We start from the raw sequence: 14,080 nt of genomic DNA, 5'->3' as shown, positions 1-14,080 counted from the left end.
CCCGCAGGGATAATGCCCATTAGGGATAGTAGTAAGTTCATTACCCCGGGGGACTCGGTCACGTGTATGGACAAGCCTGTCCTTTAGATTACCTGAACGTTTAAACGCAAATCTAGACGGTGGCATCGAAAAATCTTTGTTGGATAATAGATTCCAATGCCTCCGGATCGATTGCCTTATCTTAGTAGCCATGGGATCGAAGGTCATCACTACAGGTAAGCAGTCTTGTTTTTCTTTTCTAGTATGTTCAAGTAAGGCACTGCGTGGAGTATTCAATGCCCTCTTTCTCGCATTCCTGACCACCTTGCGAGGATAGTTCCGCTGTTCAAGTTTCACGGTCAGATCACGAGATTGTTCCAAAAACACATCCGTGTCTGAACAGTTTCTCCGGTATCTGAGAAATTGGGAGATTATCCCGGAGGGCCCTCGGGTGGTATGAGTTATATAGAAGAAGGGAGTTTCTGTCCGTAAGTTTTTGATGGACCCGGGTGCTAAGACCTCCCTCTCTCCTTGCCTCAATTTCAAGATACAAATATGTAGCGTTTGTTTGGCTGTAAGTCCAGGTGAACTTAAGACTCTGATCCTGTGAGTTCAACCATGCAAGGAACTCCAACAGAGACTCCTCAGTGCCTGTCCAGATGCAGAGCAAATCGTCTATATATCTTTTCCAGAGGCAAATATGCCTCTGGAAAGGGTTGGTATCTGGATATACGATGTGCTCCTCAAACTGTCCAACGTATATACACGCCAAACTTGGGGCCATAGTGGCCCCCATAGACGTGCCTGACGTCTGCAAGTATAGGTGGTCTTTGTACATAAAGTAGTTACGAGTGAGGGCCAACTCCACACACTCCATGACAAAAGATTGCGGGGTGTCATAGAACCACTCGAGGTCCCCCAGGGCGCGCGCTGCTGCCACCAGCGTCGCGTCCTGGGGAATACTCGTGTACAGGGACTCGATGTCAATTGTCACCAAGAACTGTACTCCCGAGTCATATGAGACATTCTCCAAGATGTTAAGAACATCGGTGGTGTCCTTAACAAAGGATAGTTGGTTGACCACCAATTCGCGGAGGAAGTAGTCCGCAAACTGAGAAAGGGGTTCCAGGACTGAATGAATCCCCGACACTATGGGCCTGCCGGGTGGTGGGCGGGCAGGTTTATGTATCTTTGGTAAGATATAAAATGCTGGAGTCCTAGGGGTGTCGTTCACTAGGAACTCCGCTTCTTTGACAGATATCCATTTGTTCGTCTTCGCTTTGCTAACCATCTCACGGATGGTTTTTTAGCAGGCTAATGACAGGGTCCCTGTTAAGAGGTTTGTAGTTAGTACGCACACTGAGCAGTCATTGTACCTCTGCATCATACTCATGTGTATTGAGGACCACTACTGCACCTCCTTTATCCGCCAACTTAATAGTCAGCGATGCATTCTGCTCTAGTCCCTTAATTGCCTCCCAGTCATCTACTGTCATATTAGTATGCTTACAATGTTCCTGGGATTTTTCAAAGGTTTCGATATCATGGAGGACCTTTTCTTCAAAAACTGCCACTTCAGGGCCAACCAAAGAAGTGGGGGGACAAAATGTAGATGGTTTCCTCAAGTTAGTGCCTCGGTATGAGTCGTTATCTTTTTCTTTGTTAAAAATAGAATTTCTTTAACTTAAACTTACGCACTGTTTCATGAAATTCAATGCGACATTTGAATGCATCGTGTCTCGGTGTCGGAACGAATCCCAATCCCTTATTTAGCACTCTCTCTTCACTTACAGTTAAAATTTGATCTGACAGATTTACTACAATACTTTCATTTAATTCAATGTGCGGCCCCTGCTGCGGGTCACCCTGGGTGTGTGGGTCTGCCATGTGGGTGTTGGATTGCCTCGGCCTCTGCCTCTTCCTGACACTCCCCTTCCCCTGTTGTGATTGGTTCTCTGACCCTGTCCTAAAAAAGAACGTAACAGAGCCCCAAGATCTTCGTTCTGACGGTCCTGTTGATTGAACCTCACTCTGTTACTTTGCTGGGGTTCTTCTTCTTCCTCACTCGATGTATTTTCGAAAGTCCAGTTGTTGGGTGTACGCCTGGACTGTGATCTACCTCCCCTGCCTCTCTGTCTGGTTCCTGCACTTAGTTGTTCAGATCCCTGTTGATAGTACTCCTCCTTAACGTATGGAAAAGCCCACTCGTGTGAGTATCTCTCCAAATTTCTCGTCAGCCCCTTAATTTTTTGGTTGACCATATAATTTTTATAGTCTGTGAGGTCTTCCTGGATTCTCTGTAGGTGCTCCTCAGTGTCCACGAGAGTGGTGTATTTGGCTATACTCTCCTCCAGCTCTAAGATCTCTTTAAGGAGATCTTCGCTAAGTCGTTGAGCAGTACTAATTATCAAAATTAACCAATCCCTGGTACACTTGTTGGCAATGAAACTCCAATCAAGTCGAAACTTACTGTCGTCCAGAAATATTCGAGGCTCAATTCTAACCAACAAACTCGGGGGCGCTACTCCTGCTGTGTAATATTCAATCATCAACGCACCATGTAGTGCAACCCTCACTTGTTTCTTTTTTAGAGTCGATAACTTGTCCCATTCCTCCCTTGCAGACGTGGTACCTCGCAAGGGGGCCCCAGGGAACAGCGATGGGCCTGACAAGATTGCTGCTATCTGGTCATCTGTAAACGCCAGACAGTTTTTATCTATCTGGATCAGTATTGTCTATCCGACCCAGCCTAGTAATGTCGTCACTTTCTCGGTAAAGTAGTGTCTTCACTCGAACAGGAAATGACCGACACAATTACAACATATAATGAAGTGAAAAAAGCAAGACGGAAGTGTACATCTATATATTTATTAAAAGGAATCTCCCTGTGCTTTAAAAACAAGCTCTCACGGCTGAGCCGCCGTACATCACATGTAATACAAAAAGGACCCGTACTTCTTCAGGGAAGTACGGGTACCAATGGGATAGCCCTCCACTCAATTCAAATCAATACCAAAGAATCCCTGTACCCTGGACATAGATGAGTGTTCTTCTAGTGGGCATGAGAATCTACATGGTTGGAGGGACAACTGTTTCAATCCAAACTCACCCCCTCTATATTTGACGTTGGGTGTATTTTCTCTAATGCCTATTTGTCCATAACAACACGCTATTTGTGTACTGCAAAGGGGAGATCCGAGACAGTGTTCAACTCGACAATATCAGGAATGTCTGTTCACTGAGACAGTACATCCATACACATTCAACCCATAAACCAAACTGAAAAAATGTGTGATGAAAAGGAAGGCACCTAACGGGCGAGCAAACCTCGGGGAACTTGGCAGATGTTACCAAAACTATGCCCCTTTCTCATCATCGGTTGCCATTCCTTTTCAGAAAAAGAAATAAGTGTCCAAAGCAAATAAAACAAAGTGGGTGCTTGACAAGAAACAAATGTTCCTTGATGTGACAGACAGAAAAGTGATTAAAATCAACAACCACACCAATTGTACACCTTTATTACTAAATCAGGTGTGAGCTGTTGAAGTAAAAAGGCTGGTAGCTTACTATCGCATACCACTACCTGTAACCGAAATGTTTCACTGCCGAATAGATTTTATGGCAGATTCATCAGGGTTTCACCAATCGGTCACCGCACCAGTGTTGGACATCATTTTTCTGAAAACTGTCGAGTTGAAAAACTGATTAAAAAACACTCCCGACACCATGCGGGGTGCCAGGGTGACTGCGCAGTTGGAGATCCATCGATGGTGTTTGCGCGCTGCGGTGTTATCGTCTGTAAGCCTTGGTGCTGAGGGAGTTGACTAGAAGTACTTCGGTAGCCTTGATCCAGCTTAGAGGGGGTGATGATGGCGGTGGTGTACGGTGGTCATGGTGAATGTGTGATGTACACAATGATGGTCGGTCCAGGAGAGTCCGGTGGTGTGGCTGTAGTTGAAGTTCCCGCTGGCGGAGGAGATGTGCTTGACCGTGTGTCCTGCTATATGGCTCGGTGCGGTGACTAGCTCCTTGAGTCTGATATTGGTGAGCTTCCCCAGGCAGGGGTGGTGTTCTGGTCACTTAGGTTGCCCAGGTGGAACTAGAGTTCACCGAGTAGGATGTCATCAGTGGATGGGAGAGCATGGGGTGAAATGAGATTTACAATGGTATCGGCGAATGGGGGGTCTATGGCTCAGGGGGCCTGCACATGAGGGTGATGCAGAGGATGGGCTTGGGTTGGTCCGGATCTGGAAGTTGAGGTGTTCCATGGTCACGGTTGGGTCATTCGAGTGCGTGGTCAGTCGCTGTGTGCTTCTGTAGGTGATGGCAATGTCTCCTCCTGGACGGTTGGGGTGGTCCTCGCGGGTGATTTAATAGCCGTCAGTGATGGCTATGGCAATGTCCGGTCCAGAGCAGATGTTGGTCCTGGCAGGCGAGGTGGCATCCTGGGTTTATGGCGAGGCGGGTGCTGGCATTGTTGTGGTGGAGTGTCCAAGAGGAAGGGTCCTTGGTGCTGAGTATTTTCGAGCGGCAAAAGGACACAGACGGGCTTGCCTATGGCTTACCTTTGGCATGGGAGATGTCCATTACAATCATGCAACTTCAACAACGCAGGTGCCTTTACATCGCATGCCATTCCAACGCATTGTGAGGTTAGTAATGGAGATTTTTACGTTTCACGGTGGGTGTGGGATCCTGGGGTCAGAGATTAAATTTGGGGTGTATTATGAGGTCAAATATGAAATTTGGGGTGTGTTTTGGGGTCAAATATGAAATTTGGGGTGTGTTTTGGGGGGTTAAAAATTATTGGTGCAAGGGTTAGGTTTAGGGTTGCACTCACTGAAGTGGGAATAGTAATAGTAATAGCAAAAGTAGTAAGTACGTTCTGTGAATACCAAAAGTAGTAAGTTTAGGATTTTGTCTTAAGTTAGTTCTGTGAATCGGCCCACAAGGTTTACCATCCAACGTCTTAAAGTGCACCCGACCGTCTTTGGAAATTTAAGAAACATCCAAGAGTGCTAAGATTTTCTCCTTTTTACCAGTAGAAATTTGCAATAGAATTGGTAAAAGGAAGGTAAATGGAAGAGGGAGGCTTGTAACCCATCTGAAGCTCCTTCAAAAGGGACTGAAGACACTCCTGCCTTTTCCTCTTTCACAAGGGATGGGATCTTGTGTTTCCCTAGGATGAACTAGACAGGCTTGAATTAAGTGTTCAACTGGCCTGCAATTCATACAATGCCCATCCTTACGTCTTTGTTCTCTTTCAGTATCAGAAAGCGCCCCACGTGCCACACCTATCTGCATTGGTTCTTCCCTAGAAAGAGTGGCCAGCTCTTCGAATGACGATTCTACTTCACAAATAGGTAATCGTGCATCCCCAAATGAAAAGTAGGATCTTCTTTCAAATTTGTGTTCAATTAGTAGCGCCTGATCCATTAGGGTAGAAATGTTGTCGGCTCGGTTAGAGTGAACCAACTCATCTTTTAGTTCTTCTCTAAGACTTGTACAAAGCAAGGTGACAAGGGTTCGTTACACTTATGTGGTCACAGCTGCAAATTAACATAATTGAGTGCTATAAGTCAATACATCTTGATTTCCTTTTTGGGTTTTGCAGAGGGCCTCCTCTGCCGAGAACAATAAATCAGGTCTTTCAAACATCCACTTGAATACTTTCCTGAAGATTGAGTAGTATGAGAAATAGAGGCTTTCTGCAGCCATTAAGCAGGTTGACTAGGCCAGGGCAGGCCCTGAAAAGGCACTGATGAGGCAATGTAGCTCAGCTCACTGCTGAGCAAATTGCAACGGGTGTAAGACAAAGAAGACTGTCAAGGAGTCTGTGATTTCCTTCAACTTGTATCAATCTCCATTAAAGTGTGCAGTTGCCGAATGAACTGTTGGTACATCAGAACCACTTGCAGCCATTTCTTGATTTAGTTCTAGATTTTCATCATGTAACAGTTGCAAATCTTGCGTTTGTTGCTGAACATTTGGCAGGAAAGTTTGAGTCTGATAAACTTAGGCCTCTTGAAGTATGGCCTTGGCTTGATCCATCTCTTCAGATCCATGAACAAATTGTGGGCACCTCTTACTGTCCCTATCTGGGTACCAACGCCTAGCTGAAGTCCTGTGATTAAGGGTGGATTTGCAAGTCCAGGTCTTAAGGGTCTTGGTCTGCTAGAGGTATGGGCAAACCCTTCCAGTGATGAATGGGCTACTACTACCATTTGATTTACAAACCCTTCCATTAGGCACAATGCCACTAACACTAGGTAGCATTAAAGCAGATAGTGCCCTCCAGAAGAAGCCCAGATTGAGTAAAAAGGCCAATTGGCAAAATATTTCAGAGTGTAGTGGAGTATTAAAAGCAAGAGAATGGAAAACAAGAAGGAAGCAAAGCACCTAGAAGAAGAACTGAAAAATAGCCAGGAAATAAATCTAAGAAGAATAACAGCCAAACTGGAGCCAGACCCATTGGGATCAGAATGGAAGCAACAGGACTGACAACAGATTGTGACAGAAACGGAAGACCATCAAACCTTCTTATATACTCAAAACCCAAGGAAATGACATCAGGGATCGGATTTGCCCTGTTGGATATGGAAGGCCTAATGAAAATCAATGGACGGTCAACATCTTGGATTGGGAAGTATTAAATATCCTAAGAATCATCACAAGAGGATTTTTTAGAAGAAGAATGTATGTTTGGAAAAATGGAGACACTGGAGATGCCTTCTGGCAGCAAACCCCTCTGGTGCAGAGTAGAGACACATGGGATCTTGCTCGTGGGCCTGCTATCATAAGGTAAAAGAATGTGAGGAGCATTGAGGCCCAATGGGGCTCCCAGAGCTTTCCCCACTGACACCATGTCATGTGCCTCCCCTACCCAATCATGTCTCATGAATTGGCATTGAGCAGGGCAGTGGCACAACAGAAGACACCTCTTTAAGATACAGCAGGACAATATTTCCCTAGTATTATCATTGGTTGATGTTAGCCAGAATAACTCTATTTACTCTCCACAGCCATACTGTGGCTTATTACTTTTAGGGGGCAGATTTATGAAATGTTGATACAGGGCAGCACAGCAAGTCACCTTGCTGTGCTTCCGGAGACAAAGGAAAAGGCCATGAATGTGCCGTATCTATGGCAAACTGTGCATTCCAGTCATTTCCCCCTGCAACGGTGCTGTTTTGGCAGCCTATGTGCAAGGGTACCAGCATTGCATTCTGGGTTGCTATAGTGCAGAAAGGGGCACCTTGCTCAACAGAAGCAATTCTGGGATTCAGAATGCAGCACACATAGAACGAGGAAAACATTTGGAAAAATAGTGATATTTCTGCTCATTGCGCTTCCTCTGGGAGGTGTAAGAATTAGGCCCATACCCTGGTTTACAAGGTCACGTAAATCTGGGGGGGGGGTCAAAATCCATTGGTGTTTCGTGGAAACACCCACCACAAAGTCCACAGTACGGCTCCCTAGCACAGATTAGGGCAACAAAGCAATTTTCTCTGCCTTGCCTTGCTCCATATTTATGATGCCATTCAAAGTCACGCAAAGTGGCTTTACATGGCTTGATAAATATGATTTTGTGATTCGCACTGCCATTGCATTGCAAAAAGTGATGCAATGTCCACCCACGGGCCTTTTAAATATGGGCCTTAGTTCATGTTACTATAGAGAGATATTTCCTATCTGGTTTCCACACTCACTGTTCTTCCCAACAACAGAAGCCTTGCACACCCCTGGACCTATTTAATGCAAGCCGTAGCATAACGTCATCAGCAGGTACCTAGACATCAAGCTTGCCAACTGCCAGTGGCCTCCAGTTTCTGCTTATTCCAGCCAGACCTATTGTAAAATTTTGACCAAGTGACACCACCGCTGCCTGGGTTTTTCCCACTCAACCGAGGACCTACCTAATACAGGCTGAAGCATAAACTCTCAGTGAGTGTCCTGCTGGCACTGTGAAGCTGCACCAAAGGCAAGTCAGTATTGGTCTGTCCGCACCTGGACCACCAGGTACCCTGGCCCCACAACCATTCAATGCAACACCACATCCACAGCTGGCACTGAAGCCAACGAATTTCATGACTACTCCATCGTAGTCCTCCTTGACTTAAACAACACACACTGCAAACATGCTGCTGCTGCGCATCTCCCAGCACCACTCTAGGACCCTCCTTCTGCACCCATTATGATTTTACCAGCAGCACCTCAGACAACAACACTAATTATTAGCATTAACTGTCTGCCATGCTCCTCAAAATTTAATTCCTAGAGAAACACTCCACGAAATCTGGATCCTCCTCAACAGCAACGCACTCAACCTTCTCTTCCTGATTGCAACATAGCTCAACCCAGTCTCCAACTCGGAGATTGCCTTAGCCATCCCGCCCGCCTACAAAAAGATACACCAGTACTGAACCCAAAAACTAGGTGGACAACCCCCGATCATCTACAAAAACAAGATTGACTGCACCACCTCCACGGACTCTGACACCAACCTCATGGAACACCTCCACTTCAAAATATGAACAGACTTCAATGCCACCCTCACTTACTGTTCCTCGGGCCTCTGAGCAAAATTCTGCAACCACATCGCAGACTTCATCGCTCTCCTTTCCATCAGATCAACCAACTAAATCCTCATCGGAGACCTCAATTTCTACCTGGAAGATATCACAGACTGTATCTCCATGGCCCTCCTCGGCAGCCTAAGCAAGTAAAAGCAACCTCAAACTCACCCAGCTAATCCAAGGGCCAACACACACAGCAGGGCATACCCTCGACCCTATTTCTCCTCCAACGGCATCACTATGACACAGACATCCCTGCTTACATCCAGCCACATCATATATTTCAAGATACCTGCCAACTAAGCCACTCCCCCCAGAAAACCCAAAGCACTATGTAGACACTGGGGCAAAATACCTGAAGAAAACTGAACCAAGACCCTACAAGAATGCCCACCCAACCACACCGGGAACCTTGATGTTGACACCAAGCTCTTCAATTAATGGCTAGCAGACTGCACCAACTGCATTACTACCACCAGAAACAAAACCTACAAATACAAGCCAGCTGGTACACAAACTGCCTCAGGGGGTTATTGCGTAACTGCAAACAACTTGAGAGAAAATGGATATTCGACAAAAACATGATCGCAAGATCCACAATCAAAGCCGCTCTCAACCTCTACCACCAACAACTACGAGACACAAGAAAAAATGCCCTAACTCAGAATTGAAGCCAACTCCAACAACAGAAAATAAGTCTTCACCATTGTCAAGGAGTTCTCCAATCCTGCTGCTACCGAATACATCATCCCATCTCAAGCACTCTGCAATGGTCTTTCAAACTTCTCTAAACAGAAGATTCCAAAGATCTGTGGCACATTTGACCCACAGCATACTGATACTGTCTCCCCCGACCTGCCAGACACCTCCTTCATTACCAAACAGCAGCTAAGCAGCTGAAGCCCCTCTTGACTGAAGAAACCACAGCCTTGATGAATACCATCCACTCAGGAGCACCCTCAGACCGTTACCCCTACTCTATATACAACCTTGGAAGATCCAGTATCTCCCCCACACTAACAGCTATCATCATCACCTCAATAACCTCTGCCACCTTCCAAATTTCCTCGGAAAAACTTCAGAAGTTAACGATCTATTGAAGAAACCAATAGCAGACCCCATCACCCTCAGCAGCAATAGAGCCACCTCACTCCTGCTTTTTCCAGCTAAAGTCGTTGAGAAAGTCATGAATACCTCCTCATTACGGCCACCATTGTCAACAGAAGCATCCTGGACCAAAGAGAAACAGCGCACTCATCCTCCTTGACCTCTCTGCAGCTTTCGATAGAGTCTCCCAAAAGTCACTCTCAAGTGAATATCCTCCTTCCTCAAGGACAGAAGGCAATGAGTTAGACTTCCCCCACACCTTAGAACCCACAAAACTCATCTGCGGAGTCCCTCAAGGATCATCGTTCAGCCCAACCTTCTTCAATGTCTACATAACTCCCTTGTGGACATTGCCAGAGCCCATGGCATTAACATACTATCCTACACCATTGACACATAGCTAATCCTCTTCCTTACTGACTCAACCAGCACAGCCAAAGCTTCTCAGATGATAAAACTGCCTCCAGCTCCACAAAGACAACACCAAATTCCTAAGCTTCTGCAACAACCACTCACCCTGGGACACCTCTTGATGGTTTTCCAAACTTAGCCCCCAGCCACCCTTGCAGACGATGCCAAGAACCTCATGAACACCCTGGACACTAACCTCTCCATGAGCAAACAGATCAATGCCATCTCCTCATCATACTTCCACATCCTGTAACTTCTAAGTACGATTTACATGTCGATTCCAATGAACAGCAGACGAACAGTTACCCAGGCTCTTATCAAAAGTAGACTTGATTATGGAAAACGCTCTCCATCAGAATACCACCCTATAGCCTACACCGATTCCAAACCACCAAGAACACCGCCACCAGACATCCCACAAAATAGCCACATCTCACCAATCACCACTGGCTCCCAGTACAGGAAAGATGTAATATTCAAGCTACTTACCCACAGCTATAAAGCTCTCCACAACACCAATTTAACTTACCCACCTGTCACCTTCAATCTGCAACTCAGGCACAAGCACACCTTCCTTGCATCAAGAAGACAGGAACAGAGGATGCTTCTTCTCATACTTCACAGCCAAAAACCCAGAACATCCTCCCTAAATACCTCAGAACTTCCGCATTTCTCATGGACTTCCAAAGGCACTCCAAGACATGGCTTTTCCGGATGAAACATACATGATCTCCTCTTCCCCTTCAAGCCTGCCCTCCACAGCACCTGCATACTGTCACTCATGGCTAGCCGTGCTCTACAAATTCACATAACAAAACAGACTATCATTCTCAGAATATCACCAGTCATAAATAAATATTCATTATAAAAATATTGCCCCATTGAAGTTCATCATAGAAAATCTGCACTGAATAAAGCAATATGTTTTGTAAATTATATTTAGGGTATAATATTTAAATCACATGAAGCATCTGTAGATGTCATTCTGACATTGAACCCCTGTCACCTGGCTACTACTATGGACATTTTATCCTATTTCCCATCAAAAAACCATGATGGGGAGCAGGAGAAGACAAGCTGACAATTAACTGATTTTTTAATTATTTTGCCTTTTCCCATAATGGATTGGTGATCAATTTTCTAAAAATTGTTAATACAACAATTTGCTGAATTAATTGTTGAACATTTGAATGGTGTGGTATAAGGTGAAACTAACACACCAAGGTCCCCCTGAGTTAGCCAACAGTATTCTGTGTTCCTAATTAAGAGTGGCCCATTAATTTGTTAATCAGAATAGTAATTCTTGTCCTGGAGCAACCAACCGATGGGAAATAACCTAGGAATCTCATTTGCTGGATCCAGTTCTCCAGTTTAATCTTATTGTGGCTACATTTCTACCCCCAGGATTTGGTTGATTTGAGCCCAGGATTGCTATGGGAAACTGTCCAGCCCTGCCGGGTTATCACATAATTTATTATCATAGTTGTGCCCAGTAACTCCCGTTGCCAGGCCCAATAAAGACTATACACAACTCATAACTAGGGTCCTGCATAGGGACTTCTATATTTTTCAGTGAAGACAACATGCTGGTCACTCACTGTAACACAGTGCCAACAGCTGACACTGCCTTTTTTTAGGTCTCGCCTACGCAGCATGCATGCTCTGCCTAGGAGGAGACCTTTAGTAATCAATTCACTTTTTAGGCCAAAAACGTGCACGCATTGCATTGCTTTCAATGGCAACGCGTGCACGTTTGGAGATTTCCTTAAGGGAGTGAGCTTTGAAACCATCTGTTTATAATTAACAGATGGTTTCTGCTCGCTCCGGCAAGGGAAACAGGCGCAGGCCCCCTCCTCTCTAAGATAAGAATGCGAAGAAAGAAAATCTGAACTGGGCGATCCCCTCAGGTGCTCTTTGAAAACTTGTCAAATGTACATCACGGCTGTGTTGTCTGCTGTTAGTAGGCCCGGTTGGGGGCATGGGAGGGGAGAGGCAGAGCAGCTTGTAGGAAGTCCTTAAAAAGAAAAATTGTCCTGCAAGGCACTTCATTTTTGTTCTCAACATGATATAGAAATGGTGGGACTCCAGTGTTTTTGTTTTTTTTTGTTTTGTAGCCCGGCTTTTTTAACCCACCTTTCTTTGGTATGAAGCTTCTTTGAAAGCTGTGTGCAAGCCCTCACGTACCAGAATCCACTTTCACCAGGTGTCCTGACTCACAGCCTGCTCTCTGGGCTTGTCTCACGAATGGCGTTCGCTGAAGCACTGCGCGCAAATAGGCATGGGTAAGTAGAAAAACCCACGTAAGTTGTATTTTCGATTTATGTTGCATGCAGTAGAGCCAATATGCATTCCGAGTTATATTCAGGGAACACGCCCGGGGCATGCGTTTTTTTCTCCACTTTTCTGTTTTATTTGTGGACTTCTCCACTTGACTCCGAAATACTCGGTCACTGAGTTTGTTCACTACTAAGACCCAGTTCCATTGGCACCCCTCGTCGTGCAAAAAAGGGATTTGCCCATGGCATTATCTCGACAAAGAAAGATTTATTTTGTGCAAGAACAACACATAATGACAAAAGTTGGAAGTTTCCTTTGTGGAAGGAAGCCTGCTCGTGGAATGATGAAATCCAAGAACGTTCCTAAGACAATCTTTTTAGAATGGGAGATGAAACCCATTCTCGTTATTGCATTCGTAATTGTGCATTATCATTTCAAACACTGCATCTACACGCGAGGAAGGCTGTGATGGGGTAACTGGGCACCCTCCCTCCCCCTTTCTCAGAACTTAGAGGAGGCGATGACGCTATCACCTGTTGAGTGACTTTTGCTGGTGGTGTTTTTTTTATAGTAAGGTTCAGAGGAATGTACCTGTTCCGCCTTGCTTCAAAATTGAGATCTCCGCTAACACCTTTAGTGTTTAAATACACAGTATACATCCTTAGGCCCAGACTTTACAAACAACCCCTTAATTTAAAAACAAAACAAACATGTTTATGCTCTGTCGCAGTTCCTTTACAGGAATACACAGGGCTGACAGCTCATTCCACTAAGAAGATCTTCCTGATTCTAATCTTGGAATAATATTTGCCAAGCCAGTGGATTCTGGGACTTGTAGTCTTTTGCTGATAAAAAGGATTTGTGAAAGGAAAACACAGCTTTGTAAACTTGAGAACTGTTGGTAGGGAATGCTCCCAAAAAGAGGTGCGTTCATTTTTGTGGCTTGCAGGTAGGCTGGGGCATTTGGGATATTTAGTGTGCATGCTGTTCCAGATCCTGGGTGTGAAGCTGGACAATGTCCTTCTTCAGATTTTTTAATTCTTCTCCTTTTTGCATCCCGCGGTCAGCAGTGTCCATGGGCATGATTAGATTATTGGGCAGGTTTGCTGCTATATTGTTTTGGAATGTCTTGTAGGTGATGCATCTGCTCTTGAAAATGATAAGCCGACAGCAGGAGCCCTTTTAGCTCTCTCACTGTTGGGGAGATGAGGTTGCCCTTCTTCAGGTCCTTATTGAGGCGTGCTAATGTCTAGGATGCTTAGGTTAAAATTACAAGATATCACTGCTATAAACTCCTCAATACAGCCAAAAACTTCATCCAGTCCTACATTTGTCACCAGTATTTTACATTCTAGATCTTGTAAATTTGGATATTCAAATATAATTAGGGCGTTACATGTTCCAATAATACCAGTGAAAAACCCAGTAGGTGCCTAAGCTACCACAAATGGCTTGAAACATAGCTATACGAAACAAGCATTGGAATAGCCAATATGTCTCGCCTTTGGGACCTTATAAGTGCTTAGCCATGCAACAGTTGTTGCACCAAGGATATTGTGCTGCATAACTAAACACTTATAAGGTCCCTAAGTCCAGATCTATGGGCTATGCCAATGCTTGCCAATGCTTGTCTAATTCTCCTTATGGTGTCCCTAGATTTGTAAAGTAGGGAATCGGTCAAATATAAAGACTACAAGGTTCCCTATTTTGATTATAACTGGTAGGCTGTG

Source organism: Lissotriton helveticus, chromosome 2_1, assembly GCF_964261635.1.
Source record: "Lissotriton helveticus chromosome 2_1, aLisHel1.1, whole genome shotgun sequence".
Taxonomy (NCBI): domain Eukaryota; kingdom Metazoa; phylum Chordata; class Amphibia; order Caudata; family Salamandridae; genus Lissotriton; species Lissotriton helveticus.
This window is presented reverse-complemented; position numbering follows the sequence as displayed.